The 23,292-nt window shown below is 39.3% G+C and overlaps 2 protein-coding genes across 4 annotated transcripts in view; both read right to left on the bottom strand.

Annotated features, from left to right (window-relative positions):
* LOC309667275 (myomegalin) overlaps window positions 1-7,324 on the bottom strand; it is a 38,167-nt gene extending 30,843 nt beyond the window's left edge. The window contains exon 1 of the mRNA XM_082475634.1: window positions 6,907-7,324. The gene's annotated coding sequence lies outside the window, so the exon portion shown is untranslated. The remainder of the gene's footprint in view (window positions 1-6,906) is intronic.
* The window catches only part of LOC309667366 (histone H2B type 2-F), a 72,239-nt gene that overhangs the window by 8,286 nt on the left and 40,661 nt on the right, over window positions 1-23,292 (bottom strand). The window contains exon 3 of one of the 3 annotated variants that reach the window (XM_082475751.1): window positions 15,463-15,752. The exons of the other annotated variants lie outside the window; for them this stretch is intronic. The gene's annotated coding sequence lies outside the window, so the exon portion shown is untranslated. Of the gene's footprint in view, window positions 1-15,462; window positions 15,753-23,292 lie in introns of those variants that run through there. 3 annotated transcript variants of the gene reach the window in all.

Here is a 23,292-nt window from a genome sequence, read left to right as displayed (position 1 = left end):
CCTCACCAGCTTCAGAAATCAGTACCCCCCCCCTCCCCAGATGCCCAGGGAGGGCACTCTCCTCACCCAACCACCAGCCGAGTGGGGCCCAAGGCAAGCTTAACACCCAAGGAGCTCATTTAGGACTTGTGGAACCAATGCATTTTGAGAGTCTGAACATACAAATAGACAATGGCTAGATGGTAGAGAAATATAGAACTCTGATCCACAACCTGCAGCCACCCGCCCAGGAAACCAACACTTTCTATCTAACAATAAACCCTCAGGAAGCTAACCTGCTATAAGTCAGATTTGTAAGAAGTCAGACTGTTATCTCTAGTAACAATCCAGGAAGCTAAACAATAAGTTCTGGAATAATTGGCTCAAAACGGCCAGGACTTCATTAATAAATGATAGTTTCCCTAATTTTTATTCCCATTGCAACTTAGAACCAACTAGAGAAAGCCAAATATGCACCCCCAACCAGTCATACAGGATGCCTGGCTTCCAGTTAGTCCACCTACAGCTTCTCCATGCTGACAGCCTCCAATCAGGGCACACCTGAAGCCTTCCCTTTTTTTCACTACAAAGCTTTCCTACTCCTCCGCCTTTGAGCCTCTGCTAAAATGCAAGTAACCCTGGCTGGCTCCCTTGTAATAATAGCAAGCTCTGAATAAACTGCCTCTGCTTTTCTCATTTGGTTGGTATTTGTTTATTTCCATACATTGTAGCCTTTAAGCTTTTAGTCCTTTGAAGAACTCTGAGAGCAGAAATAGAAGAAAGGTTTTTCAAAACGGAGAGTCTTATTTTAAAGGGCTCTATTTTGGTCAATTGATTTTGAAGTGTGCAATGTCCCACAGGTGGGACAATGGAGGGGCCTACAGGGCACCATCTGTGCTGCTTGAGCTCCATGCACTCAACTCAATTGCATTCAGTCTCAGTGGGCGGTGGGTCAGTGGGTGGGCATGGGGAAAGGTTCAGGGCCAAAAGGGAAACTTCAGGAGGAGGAAAAGAAGAAGGGGAGGCATGGTCAAGGACAACAAGACCTCCCAGGAGGCTTGTGCAGAGACCCAGGCCAGATCCTGAGAGAAGAGAACTGTTTTTATTCTGTATCAGAATGGGGAGGGAGAAATGGAGAGAGAGGACCTGAAAGAGAGAAATGTGCAAGAGCCTGTAGTTGTTTAAGAACAAAGTTGGAAAACATTGTGGATGTTTTCACATCAAAAATATTAAAGGACAGGGAGTGGTCAAGATGCTCAAGGAACTCGGGAGAAGAACTGATGAACACAGTGAGAAGTTTAACAAAGAGTCAGAAAATATAAAGAAGAACCAAATAGAGCTGAAGAATAACTGAAATAAAAATACACTAGAAGGAATCAACAGCAGATTAGATGATACAGGGGAATAGAATAGCAAACTGAAAGACAAAGCAGTGGAAACCACTCAAGCTGAAGAGAAAAAGGAAAAACAAATTTTAAAAAATGAGGACAGTTTAAGAGACTTCTGAGACAATATCAAGCATACTAACATTTGCATTATACGGGTCCCAGAAGGAGAAGGCAGAGAGAAAGGGACAGAGAACATACTTGAAGACATAATAGCTGAAGACTTCCCTAACCTGGGAGAGGAAACAGACATTCAGGTCCAGGAAGAACAGAGAGTCCCAAACAGGATCAACCCAAAGAGGATCACACTAAGACACGTTATTAAAATGGCAAAAATTAAAGATAAAGAGAGAATATTAAAAACAGCAAGGGAAAAACAAGAAGTTACATATAAGGGAACTCCCATAAGGCTATCAGCTGACTTTTCAGCAGAAACTCTGCATGCCAGAAGGGAGTGGCATGATATATTTAAAGTGATGAATGGGAAAAATGTAAATACTCTACCCCACAAGGCTCTCATTCAGATTTGAAGGAGAGATCAAAAGTTTTACAGACAAGCAAAAGTTAAAAGTGTTCAGCACTATGAAACCAGTTTTACAAGAAATGTTAAAGGAACTTCTATAAGCAGAAAAGAAAAGGCCACGACTAGAAATATAAAAATTATGAAAGGAAAAATCTCATTGGTAAAGGCAAATATACAATAAAGGTAGTAGATCAACTACTTATAAAGCCTAGTAGGAAGGTTAAAAGACAAAAGTAGTAAAATCATCTATAGCCACAATAAGTAGTTAATGGAAACACAGAAAGATGTAAAATATGATGTCAAAAACAGTAATCATAGGAGGAGGGGAGTAAAAATGCAGGGTTGTTAAAATGCGTCTGAACTTAAGAGATCAGCAACTTAAAATAATCATACATAAATACAGATATAAAGATTACTATATATAAACCTCTGGTAATCACAAACCAAAAATCTATAATAGATACACACACACTGTTATTTTTAAATGGGTATTTGATACATGTAAAAGAAATAAACTCAGAATCTATTTTAGCACTGTAAACTGAATTGGTTTAAAAGCAACATCACCCAAAGCTCAATGAGTATCCACAGTGTCCAGGTTTTGGTCTTTAATACCATTGCCCACAAAATGAAGCAGACTTCTTAAAGAAATGACTACTTCCAGGAATGGTGCAGGGGAATTACAAGGTGAGCATGGGAAAGCTTGGACCAGAAAGCAATGCTCATTAACACACCATTAGGATCTTTTCAAAAACACATAGCCAGCTTTAAGGAATTCCCAGTGGCATAAGTTGTGATAATTTGAGCATGAAAAGGAATTGTGATTTTTGTGCAGGGGTCAGTAAACTATGGCCTACTGGCCAAATCTGGCACACAGCCTGTTTTTGTAAATGGTTTTTTTTTTTTTGGAACAGAGCCAGGCCTATTCATATATGTATTATGTATGGCTGCTTTTGTGTTACAATGGCAGAGTTGAGCAGTTGTAACAGAGACCATATGGCCTGCAAAGCCTAAAATATTTACTATCTGGTACTTTTCAGAAAAGAGTTTGCTAACCGCAGTCTAGTGGATTAAAAAACAGAATATTGGAGTCCATAAATGATAATCAAAGAGATGAAGTCATTTGCATGTCGAAGTACTTAGGTTCAATGATCATGATGTCTGTAAATTCCTCAAAATGGTTCAACAAGAACATATAATTAAGTAAATGTAAACCATCTGATTTCTATCTTCATAGATTAGTGTTGACTGTTTTGAAATTCACATAAATAAATATACTGTTTGTGTGTGTCGGGCTCTTTCTTTTCATGCAACATAATGTTTTTGATGCATCTGTGTTTTTGAGTGTATTATTTTGGTGTTATTCATGAAGGTTATTCCTGTGTGTGTCCGTATCACTGTTGATGAATAATTGAGCTATTTCTAGTTTTGGCTATTGTGAACAAAGCCGCTATGAATATGCTTGTACAATTCCTTTCTGTAGACATGTGCATTCATTTTTCTTCAGTATATACTTTGTAGTAGAATTGCTCAGTCACAGGGTAGGTGTACTTTATTAGAAACTGCCAAAACAGTTTTCCAGAATGACTGTGCGATTTTACCTTCTCAACAGCAGCAAGATATAAGTTATTCCACGTTCTTGTCAGCATTTGCCGTTCTCTGTCTTTAAAGTTTTACTTATTCTTATGGGTGCATAAAGGTATCTCATTGTAGTTTTAATTTGTGTTTCCCTAATAAGTAATGATATTGCACATCTCTTAGGTCTTTTGCCCATTTAGAAATTCTCTTTTGTGAAGAAAGTCTGTTCCAGTATTTTGCTCATTTTTATAAGGCTTGGCTTTTGTTATTATTTCTATGAGTTCTCTATACATTCAATACTAGAGTCATTTTCAGTTAAGAATATTGCAAATATCTTCTCCTAGTCTGTGGCTTGCCTTTTTACTTTATGGTGATTTTGGCTGAGCAAAAGTTTTTAATTTTGATGAAATTTAATTTCTTTATTTTTTCTTTTATTGTTAAGGCATCTTACCCTAAGACATCTCTCCTAACCCCAGGTTGTGAATATATTTTCCTACATTTTATTCTAGAAGCTTTAATGTTTTAGCTTTCAGCTTTTACATATATGATTCATCTCCTGACCTCAGCATAATACTTAATCACTATAGAATCCATAGCTTGCTTGCAGACCACCAACCCAGACTCCCCAAAATTTTTACAACCTTTGATGTAAAAACATTCACAATAGTTTCCTGCTCTGCTCTTTGATAACTACAGATCCTTGTACTTCCATCTCTCACTCTTTCTTTGGCCCTCTCTTTCCTTCTCTCTCTTCCTCTTATCCCTACAGCTGAGAAAACCAGAAAAACCTAAAACTGAGAAGAAAGACCTGGTCAATCGGTGCTCAGGAGCACAGGTTCCAGTTTGTAAAACTGATTCAGCCCTTGTGTGGCCTTGGACAAGTAACTTAAACTTTATGTGCTTCAATTCTTTCTTCTGTAAAATGGGCCTAATAGGAGTAGTCTACTTCATTCCACCATTGTTAGCTGTGCCTGAATTTAGTAGCTACTCGATCAATAATGTTATACTTAGTAGAATCATCATTTACATTGTCATTATCCTCTGCATTATTTTTGAAAAACACTGTGCTGATATTTTGCACCTTAGTTTTACGTCTTCGAGAAGTTATTGTAAATGGAATAATGGAATATGAACACTGTTGTGTTCTGCATAATGGCTCTGAGTTTTATTCATATTGTTGAGTATATCAAAAGTTTATTACTTTTTATTGCTGAGTAGTATTCCATTGCATGGATATACCACAATTTGTTTACCAGTGTCCTGATAATGGACATTTGGGTTGTTTCAAGTTTTGGCTATTGTGAATAAAAATGCTATGAACATTCTTGCTACAATTTTTTTTGTATGGACATGTGTTTTCATTTCTCTTGGAAGAATATCTAGGTGAAGTGTTTCTGGGAACAAAAGGATATTTATGTAAATTTATGTTTAAATGTGTAAGAAATTGTCAAACCAAAGTGGTTATAACATTTTACAGTCCCACTAAAAATGTATGAGAATTCCGGTTTTTCCACATCTTCACCAAGATTTGATGTTTTCAGACATTATAATTTTAGCCATGCTACTGAGTGGAGTGGTATCTCAATGTAGTTTTAATATCTATTTCCCTGACAGCTAATGATATTGAACACTTTTTATGTGCTTACTAGACATTAATATATCTTCCTCTTTGAAGTGTGTTTAAGCTTTTGCCTGTTTTAAAAACTGGGTTTTCCATTTTTAATACTGAACTGTAGTAGTTCATTATATATTCTGGAGACATAGTCTTCGTCAGATATCTTTTATAACTATTTTCTTCCAATCTGTGACTTGACTTTTCACTTACTTAATGGTATATTTTCATGAGAAGACTTTTTAATGTTGTTAAAGCCTAATGTATCATTGTATTTTTTACTTCTTTCTGTGTCATATTTAGAAAACCTTTGCTTACTACCAGGTCATAAGGATAGTCTCATGTATTTTCTTATAAAACATTATAGCTTTAGTTTGTATGGTTTGATCTATGATCCAACTCAAATTAGCTTTTGTGTATATTGTGAGGTAGGGATTGCAGGTTTTTTCACGACATGGATATCCAGTTGTTCCAGCACTATTTATTGAAATGATATTCCTTTACCCATTGAATAGCTCTAGGGTCTTTTTAAAAAAATAATTTGACCATATAAGGTGGGTCTGTTTTAGGTGTCTCAATTCGGTTCCATTTATCTATACATGTATCCTTTTGCCATTCCCATACTATCTTGTTTGTAGTAATAAACAGCTTGATAGTAAATCTTAAAGTCTTCCAGGTTTGACTTTTTCACACAGCTCAACAAATTTTGAAATGTGTATATACTAAAGTAGCCACCATGCACATCAAGATATGCTGTCACTTAATCCCTCTCATTTAATTGTAGGATACATGCCTTCACGTATTATGGCTGACCTGTTAGCCAAAGATCCTCTATTGCAGCCTCCAGAGAAAAATCTCCAGTTACCTTCAGAGCTGATTGAGAGACAAAATATCCCCAACATTCAACAATGAATCTAGATTTTTTTTGAAAAAAAAAGTTCATTTTCCTTACACTCATGAATACAATGTTTGATTTGCAATTTTCTATTCTTTGTAGGGACAGTCCCCTGGAGGGCCTACCCTAATTTACTAGGTGATTGTTGAGTGTGGGGTTGCAAATTAAAGGCTGAAGTAGAATTTACTTCTATTGTATAGAAAAGATGATGGGGAGATGCTGAGGAAAGGCTTAGGGAAGAGTAAGCTGGAACTAGAAAGTTGATATTAGGATCTTGCAGTGATTGTCAGATTTCGTAGAAAGAGGAGTTAGATGCTACCTATCCAAAGGCGGAAAAAATGTTGGTGGAAAAAAACAATATTTAAAGGCATTTTATTAGGCCTTGTCATTTATATATCATCTTTCCTTTTCGTTTTTGTAAAATTGGCATAAAGCTGGCCTCATGTGTTTGTTATATGACTTCTGGAATGTGTATTTCCACTGAAAACTATTAAAATTAAAATATTCATTGTGAACGTCCTAGATTTATCTTAAGTTCCACCAACAGTGCACTTAAAACAAAGTGGTCCCAACCTAAGGGACAAACCTACCTGGCTGAAGTGCCGTTCCTGGGTCTGTGCCATTAACAGTAGTTGCTTTCCCTAGCGTATTGGTTTTCGTATTTCCCCCACACCTGAAAGTCGTCGTTCAAAACCAGCCATAAACCGTTTCCTTTGCTAAAAGATTTTAAAGTACTCTTACCCCAAGTAAGTGCATTTAAAAAATTGACGTATCTGTTGCATCCTTGGAATCCATCAAAAGCCAAGGGAGAGACGTTCAAGTGCTACCAGTTCAAGTGCTGCCCATCTGGGGAGGCAGAGGGGCTGCTTACTCGCTGGCCGCCTGGCCAAGGTTGTCGGCTTTGGCTCCAACTTCTCACGGGAACTCGACTCACCTTCACCAGTGCCGGGAGGACCGGGTCCCTGCGGACGCCGACTTCATCTTCAGGGTGCGTTTAGATGAGGAATTCGCATAGGATTTCTTCTTTTCCCTTAATCTGTTTTCTCCTCTCCCTCTGTCTCTTCAAGACCGTTTTTGGATCCTGACTGGACAGGACTTAAAGGAGAGGTTGCCCTTCTCCTACAGGTCTCTTCCTGCCCGGACGTTACTGCCCGCGAGGGAGAACGAGAGGAGCCGGGAGGGCAGCGGGTTCCCGAGAACCACAAAGTCGCCGCGTGCGCCCGCGCGCACCGCGCCTCTGCGTCTCGCGGGCCGCTGGCAAATTGAATCAACACCGCCGGAAGCTTCTCCGCCGGCGCCACGCAAGGTGTGGGGCTCCCGACCGGCGAGAAGGGACCCCGCTGAGGCGGCCCGGCCCTGCCCACGGCCCTCAGGACAAGCCCGGAAGAGGCCGATTTGGACCGGCGGAGCCAAGAAAAGTCTCAAGCGTGGCCCGGCCCCACGCTCCCGAGGTTAAAGGTCTCAAACCCCGAAGCCTTGGCGGACCGAGCGTCGCGAGTTGAATCGATTTCCACGCCTTTATCAGGAGAGTCGAGGGCCAAAATCAGACCAAGAATAAGATTGTGTGGATCAAAGTGCGCAGTTAATCAGAAAGGAAAAACGATTTCTTAACTGATTAGGTTGTGGATTGTGAAAGACCGGCATCAAGTTTTTTTGGCGTGAGCACACGAAGGATGGAGTTGCCCTCAACTAAGGTAAGAAAACTGCAGGTGCAGCAGGTTGTATGGGGAAGATCCGGAATCCAGTTCAGGGCCTTGGAGCCTGATTTGAAAGCGTTTTCCATCCAAGCCGTCTCCGTTGCTACATCCGCCTGAGTACATTTGGACGATGGAGATGCCGGGTCTCGGTGCGCGGCCCCTTCTCACCCCGCGCACATTCCCTCCCGCCTCCACCGGGCCCCTCGCACGCTCCCCGGTCACCGGTGACCTTCTCTCCACACGCAGCCACCTCGCAAAGACGCGTCACCAGGCCAGTTCTGAGGTGCTGCCAGGATGAGGAAACTCTCTCGAGACTTGCAGACCCGGCTGGCCTCGCGGGCGCTCGGAGCGTAACCTGCGGGCTCCTTTTTTGGACGAAGCAGGCAGGGAACGACCTTAGGAAAGGATTTCTGGAACGACGGGTGACCCTTCCGGCAGACTCAAGGCCTTCCAGAGCAAAGGGAAAAGGTCCCTCTAGTCAGAAGCAAGGAGAGGAGCTGTCAACTTGTAGTTCCCTGGTGGTCTAGTGGTTAGGATTCGGCGCTTTCACCGCTGCGGCCCGGGTTCGATTCCCGGCCAGCGAAGGAGGTTTTGCTTCCTACGAGGTTTGGCTTTTTCTAACTGCTATCATTCGTTTTTTTCCACGACTGGAGGAGACATGGGGTTAACTGTTTACCGAGAATACATTCCAGAAAGTGAACAGCTAGGTGAAATGTACTATGAATTTAAAACTCCCATATGCGGGGACCACCAAAGTATAAATCCAATTACATGCCCCAAATTGTATGAGACAATTTTCTCCCCCACATTTAAAACCAACACTAGAAATTATCAATCTTTTAGATATGATTTTGAACTTTATTTACCATCAATCTCTTCACACTCAATTTCCCCATAGTCTTTTAAGTCCACAGGAGACAAACTAAAAGAATTCAAGACTCTTTCTCTGTTCTCTTCTGTTTTGGTGTTCACCCTTCCAGGTAAGATAAGTCGCAATAAAAAATGTAAGCCTGGCCTTTGTGCTTGCAGCAGTCTCACTGGTTCTAAATTTTGTGGATATGGAGCTGTAGCTTGGATAGTTTCATGGGTATACTTTACCTTTAGGAACTTCACAGACGTGGTACATCGGAGGATCCCTAGGTCCATCTTTGGAAGTGTTGGCAGAAATAAACACCAGAAATAAAAGTAACAGCTTCTGAAGACCAAAGACTGGTTGGAACCACAGCAGACTTTTTTTGTTGTTGTTGAAGTGTAGTTGATTTACAATGTGGTGTTAGTTTCTGGTGTACAGCAAAGTGATTCATTTATACATGTATATACATATTCTTTTTCATGTTCTTTTCCATTCTGGTTTATTATAGGATATTGAATATAGTTCCCTGTTCTATACAGTAGGACCTTATTGTTTATCTGTTTTATATATAGTAGTTTATATCCATAGCAGACTTTTTAAGACTAGAGAGGAGTTGTTTTCATAATTTAATTTTCATTTTGATGGCCACTTTATCTATTTTGATGAGGACATTAGTGGAGGGAAATTTCTTTATTGGATCATTAATTTTTCTATATTGTTATTTATCTAAAGGAAACAATAAAACATTTTACTATAATGGTGATAATAACAATAAAATTTAATAATAAGATTTCACATCTTACATTATTCACATTGATGTAGCTGGCTTATGCTGTCATGTATTGCCCACTGTATAACATTACCTGATGAGTATATTCAAATATGTAGTAATACGTACTATTTTGTATATATTTTACATATAGATAGATAGACAGATAATGCAATTATTTATAATTCAAGAAGGGAAATATAATGGGAAGGTGTTGGTAACCTCTTAGGTAGTGTAGCCCTGAAATTAACTGATTTTATGCCATGTTCTCACATACTTTAGAAGGCTATGCTATAATATTAAAATGACATTCCTTGGCCAGTTTTGTTGCCCATTTCCTGACCCAGCATTAAACACAGGAGGAGTGACAATGGGAAGAAAATGGCCTTTTGATGGACTTACCTAATCTCTCTCTTTTATTATTACTTAGAATAACATCAGAAAATCAAAGGGAAGTATTTATGTAGAAAAGGAACATTCTCTGCTTTTCCTCTTCCCCAACCCTTAATACCCAATGGGGGAGCAAACACTTCTCATTCTTCACAATCCAGGACAGATATTGAGCTTCCTTTTCTAATTGTTGAGGTCACAGTATATTAAAACGTCATACCAAAGGGTGTGGTTATTACTGCTGCTTTCTACCTGAGCAGCAAAACTTCTAACCCAACTGGTGTCAGGGAGAGGTTCCAACCATGCATCCGCATTCCATCTGCCTTCTTTCTGGCCCTCTCATAGGACTTGCACCATCAGATTCATTTGGGGAAGTTTGGTAAAGGTTGTTTTGTGCTTAGACAGAAGGAAAAACCTCTAAGACCTCGAACTGACCCTTATGTTCTGGTCTAGTTTACTGGAATTCCATCTACAATGGCACAAGCCCTACCAATGGAAGTTTGTTATTGGTAATAACCAGTACACTTTGCTACTTTTCTTTGTGTACATATCTCCCTCAGGGACCCCCCACACCAACCAGCAAACCTAAGTTATTGGCAGGTTGAGATTTGGGAATTCTTTGGTCCTCTAGCCAAACACCACCAATTAAGTGCTCTAATTCCACCATTTTTTTAAATTACACCCACCATATTTTAAACACTTTATTTTGGAAAGTCCAGTTTGTAGGCAATGGAGATTATTACTTTAATGTTATTTCTGTATTTTTCAAATTTGAGCTATAATGGAGATTTCTCATCAAAAAGCATGGAGGCCAGAAGACCGTGGAACAACAATTTTTACCGTAAAACAAACAGGTCAAACTTTGGCAGGAGTTATAAGTCTAGCATGCAGTGGTGGCTTCCATATCAGAAATACAGAGTTCTTTACTTTTTGAGAGAAAGCAGTTTTGGTTTTTTTGGTTTTGTTTTTTTCTTTTGGCTGCCACAGGGATTGAGAATGGCCAGAGGGATTGATCCACCTAGTTCCAAGTAACTTTACTTGACAAGCAAGCTACTTGCTTATTGGGGTGTATCAGTCACTCCTGCTAGTAGCAGTCTGATAACACTGCAGTCAGAGCTGTTGATATTAAAATTTTTGACTCGTCAACCAAGAGGATATTATTTACACGGTGAAACTTTGGACATTAGAGGGTACAGGCACTCATGCTAAACTTTGACCCATCCACTGGTGGCAAACCCCAGGGGAGTTTATCCCATTAGCACTTTTTTTTACACATGACAGTACCCTGAACAGAAGAATCTCCTTTAACACTTTAAGATCATTCATAGTATAAGCATGTAACTCATTAATTTCAATTACACATTTTCACAGCTATGCGTTGAATTGACTTAAAGGCCTCACTCATAACTTTAACTTGGTTTTTCTCTTTAATGCAAGTTGTACCCAAACTCTGTCAGTTGAATTCACACTCTCTTTTGCAGGAACACAGACCAAGGAGTTTAACACTTGCACTTGATGAGTTACAGCAGCAGCCAAGAGACCATTTTACGCCCTTGACAGAAAGTTCAGGAAGTGCAAGGAGGTGTGACCAGTCTGTGAGGTCAGTTGGAACAGTGGGAGGCTTCTTATTATCTGAGGTCAGGAGGAGGAGAAGAGAGGGACTGGAGAGCATGAGGGTGGCAGCCCCACAGCAGTAAGCACAGCTCTGCATTTTGGTTTTAAGAGGCTGTCTACTCAGTCTCAACAAATTTTTAGAACAGCTAAAACACTGTTTAGGTGACTGTTTTCGATCCTTCCTTGTCACTGCCCAGCCTCTAAATGTTCATTAACTCGTGGGATAGTTGGAGGATCCTTATTCCCTCCCCACTCCTGCTCATACCCACCACTTGGGGGAGAACATCCCGGGGAGCCTTCTCATATCTCCTAACCTGGCTTACACAGACCCTTCTGTCTTTTCTCCAAGAAGGTACTGTGACCTCACTGGCCCTACCCTGGGCACCAAATTAGTCAGGCAGTCTAGCAGTCCCTAGACAATGGTATAGTGGCAGCTGCTAGTCACACTTCTGTAGAATTGGTCAGTAAGGAGACAACAATCTCAAATGAACTGAAGTAGTTCATTATTTACACACACAGCATAAGCAAATGTAGCACGTTGTCAGCTCCCCACATCCATAATTCCACAAAATCACACCACACTGGAGGGATCAGATGACAAGAAGACACAAGTGATGGCTTGCTCTGTTACGAAGGAGCCAGTTTCCATGTTACAGCTGAGCGGTTTTACAGCTTGTAGTTGCGCCCTAGGAGGGTGAGGGCAAGGTTGGAAATTTCTATGTCTCACAAAAGCAAGGAGGCAGGTGAGAAACTATCTGCTGGTAGCCTGTCCCAAGGTAGGGAACCTCCTATAAGAGATCAGTGAGAAATAGCCTTATGATAGCACCTCACAAGACTGCCTATCTTTCCATGTTCTGAGGCATTCAGCCAAGACTTGGGTCAGACTCCAGTTGAGCCTTGCCTATGTGGCCTATGTGGAGAAGTATAAGGTCACCGGAGTACCATACCAGAGCCATTCCCCTGTACCATGAACCTTGAAAACGAGGTTGACTGGACATGATATCTTTGATTTGCACTTTCTTTACATAAGTTCCTTGAAAATGCTGCTCCACTCTTGCCTTGCTTTGTACGTTGGTGCTCATCTAATTCTGTTGCTTTTATAACTTATTTCACAGTTTTGCCTGGCAAGCCTAATGATGTTTTCTTTATTTTTGTTTGTTTGTTTGTTTTCTTTATCTTTAAATTCTAAGAGTTTTACTATGATATTGTCTTGGAGTTGATCATCCTGGTTCAGTTTTCCCCGATACCTGATGAGTCCTTTCATTTTGCCTCATCATATAAGTAATCTATCATTTCTTTTTTATAAATCAAGTCCCCTAGTTTGTTCTCTCTAAAGCCTGATTCTTGTATGTAACACATTACAATTTTTATTCAACAAATACAGAGATTCCCAAACAAGTTAAAACAAAATAGTAAAACAACCCTGATGATTTCAACACAGTATGCCAGTTTAAGACTTAAAAAAAAAAAAAAACCCATCAGTTTATAAACAAAATGTAGAAAGACATAATGTCAGAATAAGGAAACCTTTGAATATGAATAATTTATTATTAAAAAGAGAAATGTAGCTGGCTTGAAAATAGGTTAAAAAAACTTAAATTTTAAGCTATTCTTAGGTAAAAAAATTTTGGAAGATTAATCACCAAGTTGTCTTTCTAACACATTAACACCCATTACTTTTAAATGGCAATCTTTCACAGGAGCTTCCTAATGTGTCAAGAGCTATAAAACAAAACCCTATAAACAGTTGCCAGATTCTCAGTTCATTTTCCCTTTAAAAAAATATAATTTTCAGGCTAACACCTGTTGACACACATAATCAGGTACACGGGATCCTTCCCTGTGTTGGGGACAAAAATTCTACCACTGAACCACCAATGCTTCCCTTTTGTTACACCACAGGCAGAGTAATTAGAGTGTCCAGAAAGACCCAGCAGTAGTTCCAAAAGAAGCTTTTTATGGTGCTGACTAATAGCTAACAAGGACACCAGAACAAACGGTTTTTAATAGGAGACTTATCGTAGACAAAACTATAAATAACAAAATATCTGATTTATTTGATCAGACTCTTAACTCTGAAAAAGATTCTGTCCAACTGCACAACAGATTCTGATAGAAGAACATCAGAAATTCATCCAGGTTCTTTGTTTCTGTTCCTAAATCTTCAATTGTCAACCTCAAACTGTTGCCTGAGAAGGTAAGCTAACTTGTAGGTTAGGTAAGGTACAATTCTAATCCAGGAAAGAAATGGGAATCAGAATCAGAATTACAGTTAGAAGAAAGAGGGGGAAAGGGGACAGAATCAAGATAGAGATAGTGAAGAGATCAATTTTGGTTCTTGGAGTTGGTCCTTTGAGGCTTTATTTTTTTTTCGCGAAAGAGTAATGATCAGTCTTACGATAATTATAATAATATTATGTGTCTTCTTTATAAGGTGCATAAAACATTTGAATGGGTATATAGTATGAAAAGATTAATATTGTTTGCAATCAATATTTAATTTTTTGGGAGAATTCAGTTTCTTAAATTAATAGGCTTTGATTTATTAGCTGTATGAGGCGTAGACTATTTTAAAGAAATATTGATTGTTAAAATATTAGCATGGTGATCTTTTGGTGAAGTTCAAATAGTATAGAGGTTTCTTTCCTCAATCTTCCCTGGGGAAATTAAACTGATGAAAGGAGCCTGGGGAGCTCCCCCACATTTTGGGACTTAGGACTTTTTGAAAGACAGGAGCTATGACCTGCAATCATGCTTCTCCTGCTGGGAAGCCAGGCTAGTTCCAGGCTGAGTCATAAACTTGTTTTCAACAAGGAAAACAACCATCACCTTGACCTTGAAGAGCTTTGACTCTATCTGCCCTCTGCTCAACACCCAAGACACACACAAGCTCTGGCCAACATGCTTTCAGTTACCACCTACATCAACCAGATCTACATTTATTCCCACATCCCTTTCTAAACTACAAACCTATACTTCCAACTCACAACTCCTAATTCACAAGTCAGTGCCTCATATGCGTCTTGGAGTCACAAATGCTAAAACTCAACATACCAGTGAGTTCCCTGTCAGCATCAGTGAGTTCCCTGACACCACCCTCTGCCTCAACACTCCGTGATCAGACCCAGGTACGGCATCCCCAAAGGAGTAGTATACTGTCCCGTGTTTCAATCCGTCAGTAAAACCATACCCAGACCTCTTCCCATCCCTGCCTAGTACATTTATCCTCACCACCATCCAGCCTGTTGCCCATACCAGATCTTACTATCCTTTTTGGATAGACTCTCTCATCCTCCCAGCACAGAAGTTTATTTCCAGTATAATTAATAAATAGTGCTTAAATTTATAGGATTCTCTACAGATTCACCTCCACTTCATTACTATACCTTTCCTCTATCACCTCTTACCTCCATTAATCTAAGCAGATCAAAAACTGGCCTCCCTACAGCCAGTCTAGTCTACTCCAGGCCCTTTGCCACACTGCATTCTGATTGACCATTCCGTGGCATAAATCTGGACATACCTGTACCTAAATCCACATCAACCAAGACAGTAGCCAAGCAACAGTAGTCCTCCCTCCCTTGGTCATTAGGGACCTGGAGACTGTGGGAGGTGCTGTGAAAAGAATTGCAATAGGGGTTTCCCTGGTGGCGCAGTGGTTGAGAGTCTGCCTGCCGGTGCAGGGGACGCGGGTTCGAGCCCTCATCTGGGAGGATCCCACATGCCGAGGGGCGGCTGGGCCTGTGAGCCACAATTACTGAGCCTGCGCGTCTGGAGCCTGTGCTCCGCAACAGGAGAGGCCGCGATAGTGAGAGGCCCGCGCACCGCGATGAGGAGTGGCCCCCGCTTGCCGCAACTGGAGAAAGCCCTCGCACAGAAACGAAGACCCAACACAGCCAAAAATAAATAAATAAATAAATAAAATTTAAAAAAAAAAATTGCAATAGATCAGCCTCTGAAGTTAGTGGTTTCTGGACTTATGTTGGCTTTAAAACATTTACATATTGGAGAAGCAGAAGTCTCTGACAGGGCTTGGAAATTAGGAAGCAAGGATAAAAATGAGTCACTGTGCTGGTACACCTGGCCTTTTGACTTTTCAGTTTCACCAAGTCAGTTTCCTAGCAGCTGGAGTAAAGGCCACCAAAAGGCCCCTGTAGGAAGTTCTCTGGAGGAAACATTCTGAAACTTGGTCTTACGGGAATTCTTAGTAGTAAAGATCAGAGGTGTCCTAGAAGCACAGAGGTCTTCACACAGGGACAATTTTGGGTTCCTCAGGGGAGAATTTTTATCCTTTAGAGGGAGCTGGGTCCTACCTGCAGTTCTCTTCCATCCCAGACCAAGCTCCAGAAACAGTGGGCTGCTTAATGTGCTGGAATCTGTGCAGTCACTGAGTCCAGGGTGTGGACAGGTGGCTCCATTTCTTTGAAGAATCCTGGTAGATGAAGTCCTAGGACCTGCTGTTGGTTGTGGGAGAATCAATCTCATGAATTACTGGATGTGTTATGATCTGTGAAGAACACCTTAAACTAAGAATACTGGTGCTTCAATAGCAAGCATTTTATCTCCCACCTGAGTGACCCAAGTTTGATTGCAGGCCAAAACGTACAACTGTTTTTCTTCTTCTTTTTTGTGCACCATAGTGGCTTCATTACTACCTCTATTAAGTCTTTATTGCAAATGCAAGTCTCATCTTTACAAAGATCCAACAGGCAGGGGCAACACAGTCAGCTGAGGTAAGGGAGGGAAAGAATAAAATGGACAGTGTTTTGGGAACAAAAATTGTTGAAGACCGTTTCTAAACAGTAACGTGACAGCCTTGGGACTGGGATAGGGCTATGATCATGGAAAAATTAGTGCCTGGCATGAGTTACACAACTGTTCCTCTGGGGTGCATCTTCCAAGGCAGGAAGTAAGTTCTGGTGTGTTGCTGGGACATGTAACATTTGGAGCTAAAATCCTTGCTACACTCATGTGTATAACCTCTGACACCATGACATCACCTACTAACAAATGAGTGTCCTAGAATATGAGGAATAACTTTACTGTGTTTCTGTCTTTGGAAGTTAGCTTTGGAAAAAGATCAGAAGATTTCCCTCCCTTGTAATGCCTATATTATTCTGATTTTCTCTTGTCATGATGCATGTAAATGTATCCCAAGAGATTTGAGGAACATAGAGGAAGTCTCACCCTCTCCTTTAGGTTGCCATTCCATAAACTTTTCTTGAACCTCCTGTTATGTTACACTGGACCAGAAAGATGAGGAATTTGGCCAATAAAGACATTTCTCTCAACAGGTCACTGTACAGGTCACCACAATATCACAAATGGTCAAAATCGTACATTAAGTTAACTTTTGGAACCTAGTATCCGAGAAGTCAATTGTTCATTTTGAATTCTAATTATTTACCTCTTCTAACAGCCTATCAGACAATTACAGTCAACTTAACAGAGGAATATTCAGAACTTCTGACTTAGGTGGGCACAGCAGATACAGAACAAAAGCTGTTTAGAATGAGAGAGAAACGGAAGTGTAGCTCTAGAAAGTGCTAAAGGCAGTCAAAAGCCAATCAGCTTTAACTGCCAACCATTCAATTAACAGCATAACTCCCTAACTGACTGACCACATGGCCAGTCCTCACAGATGAGACTACATCAAGTGGTAATGTGGACAGTTCACCTGCTGAAACAGAGAACATGTCCACCTTATCTCTACTCTGTCCAAATCTGCCAGCTCCAGAAGGCTGAGAGTGCAAGAGAGTGTAAGACCTCTGCTTCTTTGGTACATGCATAGGAAACACAGGAATTTAGGGGATAGCCAAACAATAAGGATGGGGAAATTGGCCTCACCAGTTTTGGTGTTATGAAGAGACAAAATTAAGAGGGAGGAAGGGATAATGTTTGAAGTTCTGTGGGGTGGTGGAAGACTATTCTGGTCCAAATACCTCCTGCTATTGGCCCAGTGATAAGTGAAGCAGTTGGCATCAGAGAAGCCACAGAAATGGGCATTTGATTTACTATGGGAGGCAGAGACGAAAGAGCAGCAGAAAGCTGGACAAGAGCAGGCAAGGAGTTTGGCACTACCATCCATCCATCTGCATGCCAGAGACAGTGTCATCCTGGGTTTTTCCCTACAGTCTCCCCTGACCCTGGACAGTTGATAACCTAAGATTTGCCTAGGGAAGAAATTCTGAGGGCAGGCTGTGGCATGGGAATCATCCTAAATTATAACATGACTGTAATTACATACACAAATTTTAAAGATAAGGTATGTTTAAAGGTTTATTAGTTTATTATGCCTTTATAGTTGGAGGGTGAAGAAGAAAATATCAAAGTTCTTTGTCTAACAAAATGACTCACGGAGATTAATTTATATATCATTACCCGTAATAACCAATTAGCATAAAAGGCAATTAGAAATGGATGGTTGTATTCCACAAGAGACATATTCTGAAGTCATGTTTTTTGCCTTAAAGTCTATTAATGTAGCTACTTTTTGGTTAATATTCTCAATAAAGCTTCTTTTTTCTCCTTTTGTTTTCAACCTTTCTTTCTGTCACTTTATAGTTTTGGTATATCTCTCAAATACAGCATATAGTTAATTTTTAAATCCAGCCTAGCAATATTTATTTTTTACTGTATAACTTAATCTCCTTAAATTTATGTAATTGTTGATATAATTAATTTAAAATCTATCAGCTTTATCTTTTTCTATTTGTCCTCTTTGTTCTGTGTTTCTATTTCTCTCTTGAGTTTTTTTTAATTGGTTATCTTTTTAAACTATTATAACATTATGTTTTTTATTGTTTTATATATACTTTGCTTCAATTTTTTCCTTCTAAATTTTTAATTGTACTTCACTTTGTTTCTATTCTTTTCATGATTAGTTTAAAAATTACAATCTTAATCCTTTGTTTATCAAGCATAGTAATAATTATGACTCTTACCGTCATACTGAACAGTATAAAGACCTTGGGATACTTTTATTCCATTTAGTCTCACTCTGCATATATTCTGTTATCATTTGTTATAGTTCTAAGCATTTTTAAACCCCAGAAGACTTTTTATATATTTTTATATGGCCAATGTTAATTTAGATTTATCTATGTATTTACTATTTTTCTCTTTTTTTGTGTCTGTCTTTCCATGTGGAATCATTTTCCTTCTGCTTGAGAAACATCGTTTAGAGATTTCTTTTGTGTGGGTCCCTGGTGAAGAACTGTTTCAGCTTTTTTTCTCTGAAAGAGTCTTTATTTTTCTTTAATTATTGAAGACTATTTTTATTAAGTATAGGAGCCTAGAAGCAGTTACTATCAGAACACTGAAGATATTTGCATTTGATTTTTGCTTTTCAAAAGTCAGTCAATAGTCTAATTGCTGCTGATTTTAATGTAACCTCTCTTTTTTCTCTGGGTGTTTGTATAATTTTTGTCTTTGTTTTTGATTTTCTGCAATTTTAGTGTGATCTCTCTAGTATTGATGTCCCTTTATTTACCTTGTATGGAATTGGTTGGCCTTCTAGAATCTGTTGGTTTGTGTGTTTCATGTTGTCTCAAACATTACTTCTTCTAATATTACCTTTACCCTGTTTTCTCTCTCTTCTACTTCTGAGACTAACTAAAAAATAAGGTAGACCTTCTCACTCTATTTGCTATTTTTTCACTTATGTTTAATATTACTGTTTTTCTTCTTGTTCTACATTTTTAATTTTTTCTTCTTCCCGATCTACCACTTTACTAATTCTCTTTTCAGCTATGATTGCTCTCCTGTTAAATTCTTCCACTAGGTTTTAAATTTTAGTTATTTTTATTTTGTTTCAGAATTTCTTTTTTTTCTACCAAGTGAAGAAAACGTTTCCAGGAAGAGGGAAGGATCAACTGTTGTTGATAGATTAGATAAATGTTGATAGATACATAAATGAAGGTAAGAATTGACCACTGGATTTAGCAAAATTAGTCATTGGTGACCTTGCAAGAGCAGTTGCAGGGGAGTGATGGGGATAAAAGCATGATTTTAGTAAGTTCTAGATCAGAGACTGAATATGCAAATGGACAATGGCCAGATAACAAAAATAGAACTCTGACCCACAATTTGTAGTAACCAGCCTAGAAACTGACCCATTATCTACACTAACCAGCCCAGGAAGTCAATCTACTATCTATAAGTCAGAGTTGTAGAATGTCAACCACTTTCTCAGCAAACAATCCAGGAAGCCAAACAAAAACCCTTGTAATAGCCCCAAATGGCCAGGACTTGATTAATAACTGACAGCTTCTTTAATTTTTGTCCCTGCTTCCAACTTAGGACCAACCAGAGAAGGCCAAAAATGCACCTTTAACCAGTCATATAGGACATCCTACTTCTATAGCTGGATTCTGGAAGCTGTTAGCCTGCCTACAGCTTCCCCATGCCAATAGCCTCCAATCACAGCATACCTGAAGCCTTCCCTTTTTGCCATAAAGCTTTCTCACTCTTCTGCTTGCCTTTGAGTCTCTACTAAACCCAAAGGATGGTGGCTGACACCTTCGCTATAGCAAGTTCTGAATAAATAGCTTTAGCTTATTCTCATTTGGATGGGTTTATCATTTTAGAATTTCTGTTTGACTCTTCTCTAAGGCCATTCTGTCACTTTTTATAGTTTCCATTTTGTGGTTAAAATGTTAAACCAATAAAAAAAACAAAATGTTTCCCCTTCTGCATGACAATTTGACCTTTAATTAACCTTCTAGGTCTGTTTTCCTGGAATCTTATAAGGATGAAATATCAACTATATTACTAAAATACATTGCATGATATAAAAAAAAAAAAAAAGGACTCCTGATTGACACCTGGACTTGGAAAAATAAGCATCTGGTGAGAAGCTATACTTTGAGCTTCCTTGAATGCAGTGACTCTTGTAACTTGCATAAACCTTGCATGGACACTGGAAACTATGTTATTGTTACCTGAAAACTGGGTTCACCTCTTGGTGAGTGTTGAGTCAAAAGACACAACCAAGCTAAAGATGGAGAGAAGGAACGGTTTGTTACTTGCAGCAAGTAAGGAGAATACCGGGGATCCTTCCCAAAGCAGTGTCTCCCCTCCCAAGACAGCAAAATTGGAGAAGTTTTAAGCTAAGGGTATATGCATATTCATAAAGGAGGTTGGGCAGCCAACAGGATCCAAGCTTTAGTTTACTGAAGTCAGGAAGGTCAGAAAAGGCCAACCTCATCATCTCTTAGGTTCCTGTTGAACTGGTGGTTGAGCTTGGGGGGTAGGGGGGTGGTAGGGGGTGTTAAATTCTGCAAATCATCTCAAGAAAGTGCTTCAGGCTAGTCTTTACCATAGAAACAGAACTGGGAGTCTTTCCACAGATTTATTATCTTTGCTATTGTTACTTCTCTTGCTTGATAACAGTTTGTTCTTTTGTTCCCTTAAGATCATTATTACTGAGACCTGTTCAAGGGCAAGCAGTGTGGCCAGGCTTAGATCACAAAATGGCTTAGGCCAAAAATGGCTTCTATTATGTCAAGAAAGCCATGCCTGCTTTTCTTTCTCCAGGGACCCCCCTACCCTATCTGCTTACACTGTGAAGTTTTTGCAAGAGATACTGGTTCCTGGGACATGGAGTTTCAAAGCCAGGGTGGCTCCACTATATCTTTTTCCCTTACACCTCACTCTTCATCTGTCCTGGAATGGAAAGTGAGGGCCAGAGAACCAAGATAATATCTCCTGGGTGGCAGTGCAGACTGCTGCAAGGACTACTCCCACAGAAGAATAATGCCTGAGACTGCCCTGCCAGGAAGCTGTAGCTCTTATCTTTTATCTTTCTGAGTAGACTGGTGCCATGTGTGGCCTATGAAAGTCTTGTGATTCTGAATGTTTAGTTGAAGCTAAGAAAACTCCCTAATAGGCAAAATTCTTCTAAATTTTCAATTAAAACAAAATTTTTTATTGAGGTATAAGAGATACACAACATTATATTAGTTTCAGGTGTACAACATAATGACTCAATATTTGTATATGTTGCAAAATGATCACCACAATGTCTAATTAACATTGATCACAGAATTTTTTGTCTTATGATGAGAACTTTTAAGATTTACTCTCTTAGCAACTTTCAGATATGCAATACAGTACAATTAACTATAGTTGCCATGCTATATGTTACATCCCCATGACTTATTTTATAATTGGAGGTCTGTGCCTTTTGACTCCCTTCACCCATTTGCCCATCCCCCACTCTCCATCTCTGGCAACCACCAGTCTGTTCTCTGTAACTATAAGCTCCGTTTTTTTTTTTCTATTAAGATTCTACACAGAAGTGAGATCACATGGTACTTGTCTTTGTCTGACTTATTTCACTTAGTATAATGTCCTCAAGGTCTATCCATGTTGTTGCAAATGGCAAGATTTCATTCTTTTTTATGGCTGAGTAATATTCCTCTGTGTGTGTGTGTATGTGTGCACTGAATTTTCTTTATCCATTAATTTGTTGATGGACACTTATGTTGTTTCCATATCTTGGCTATTGTAAATAATGCTGCAGTGAACATGGGGGGTGCACGTATCTTTTTGAGTTAGTATTTTCAGATTTTTCACTTGTTTCATGAACAATGTAGACATCATTGTTTACAGTCTTTATGATAACTCCAATATCTCTATTATTTCAAGGGTCAGTTTCTGTTGCCTGAAGTGTCTGCTGGTCCTCATGCATAGATCTAATTTCTTTGTTTTCATTATCTTTGAATATGTGCTACATGTTGTATCTGAAAAAACAGTTTTGTAATAATTTGAGACTTACAGTGAAGGCTTTCCTGCCAGGCACCTGGGAACACTCCCAGCCTAGAACAAGCTTAAACCAAGTAAAATGTGTGAAAGATGCTCTAAAGTTAATTGTATTACAGAGGGGATGTTTCATTTCTAGTTCACCTTCATCCTAAGATTATAGCCTTTGGGGTCCTAGCTTTTTATAGGAATGCATTTCTGGTAGACACCCCAACTTATGCAGAGCCTGATCTTTTATTTCTGCTCTATTAGCCACAGGAGGCTGTCACACCAAATTTGCAGGATCAGGAAGTGCCCTTAGCAAAAAGTGTGGCTTCTATTCTTGTTTATGTCTCTGGCTTCCAGTTTTTCCTTACTTTAGACCTGGTGATTATCGTCTAATCATGACCTTAATGCATTTAAGAATACGTTTTCTGTATTTTATCCAACACTTATTTGTTTTCAGAAGGAAGGTTAATTTAAATATTATAGCTACTATTACCAGAAATGTATCATCAACTTTTAAAATATACTAAATGCCTCAAAAAATAAGGTCATGTTTTACTGCTATGGCTCTGACTTAAATCTAAGTTGCTAACACCACAAGATGGAGTACAAATCACAGTTCAACCATTGTAAAAACTATCAGGCCACTACAAATACAGATTTTATTACAGAAAATTACTACAGAATTTTCTTTCCCCTCTTTTTCTTAACTCATTCCAGCCATCAGTCTATTCTGGGCCATGCAATCGAAGGCTTCAGTCTCAAAATCTAACTTTTTTTCCCTATGGATCCCCCAGATGGCAATCCTATACATGTCAGACTTTAGTTTGGATAAGAAAATCAAGTCACATCATTTAAAATTAAACTGTTTATTTTTATTATGTAATTAGAAGAGTATAGTAGACAGATGCACATGTATATGTTGGCTAGAAATTGAGATAAGTTTGCACAAGTGAGAATCAAGAATGCCACCACAGAACCATCGGCCTCAACTTCACTTGTCTGAATAAGATGGCATAGCCTAGTTTCACCACAACTGAGAGCACACTATTTGGCATCTTCCAGTGTCCTTGAAGTTTTTAATTACCTGCCAGAGGACAGGCCATGTAGAAATAACGAATGGCGCCAGGTTCCAAGTGCCTTCAAGTGACAGAAATAAAGATTTAAATAAACAGAAGCTGAGTCTGCAAAGGAAAGTGGGTCTGCTGTCAAAGGATTCTAGAGTACAAAAGTAGAGGGTTTACTTAG

The sequence above is a fragment of the Balaenoptera physalus genome (genome assembly GCF_965194825.1).
Source record: "Balaenoptera physalus genome assembly, chromosome: 1".
Classification (NCBI taxonomy): Eukaryota; Metazoa; Chordata; class Mammalia; order Artiodactyla; family Balaenopteridae; genus Balaenoptera; species Balaenoptera physalus.
This window is presented reverse-complemented; position numbering and strand designations above follow the sequence as displayed.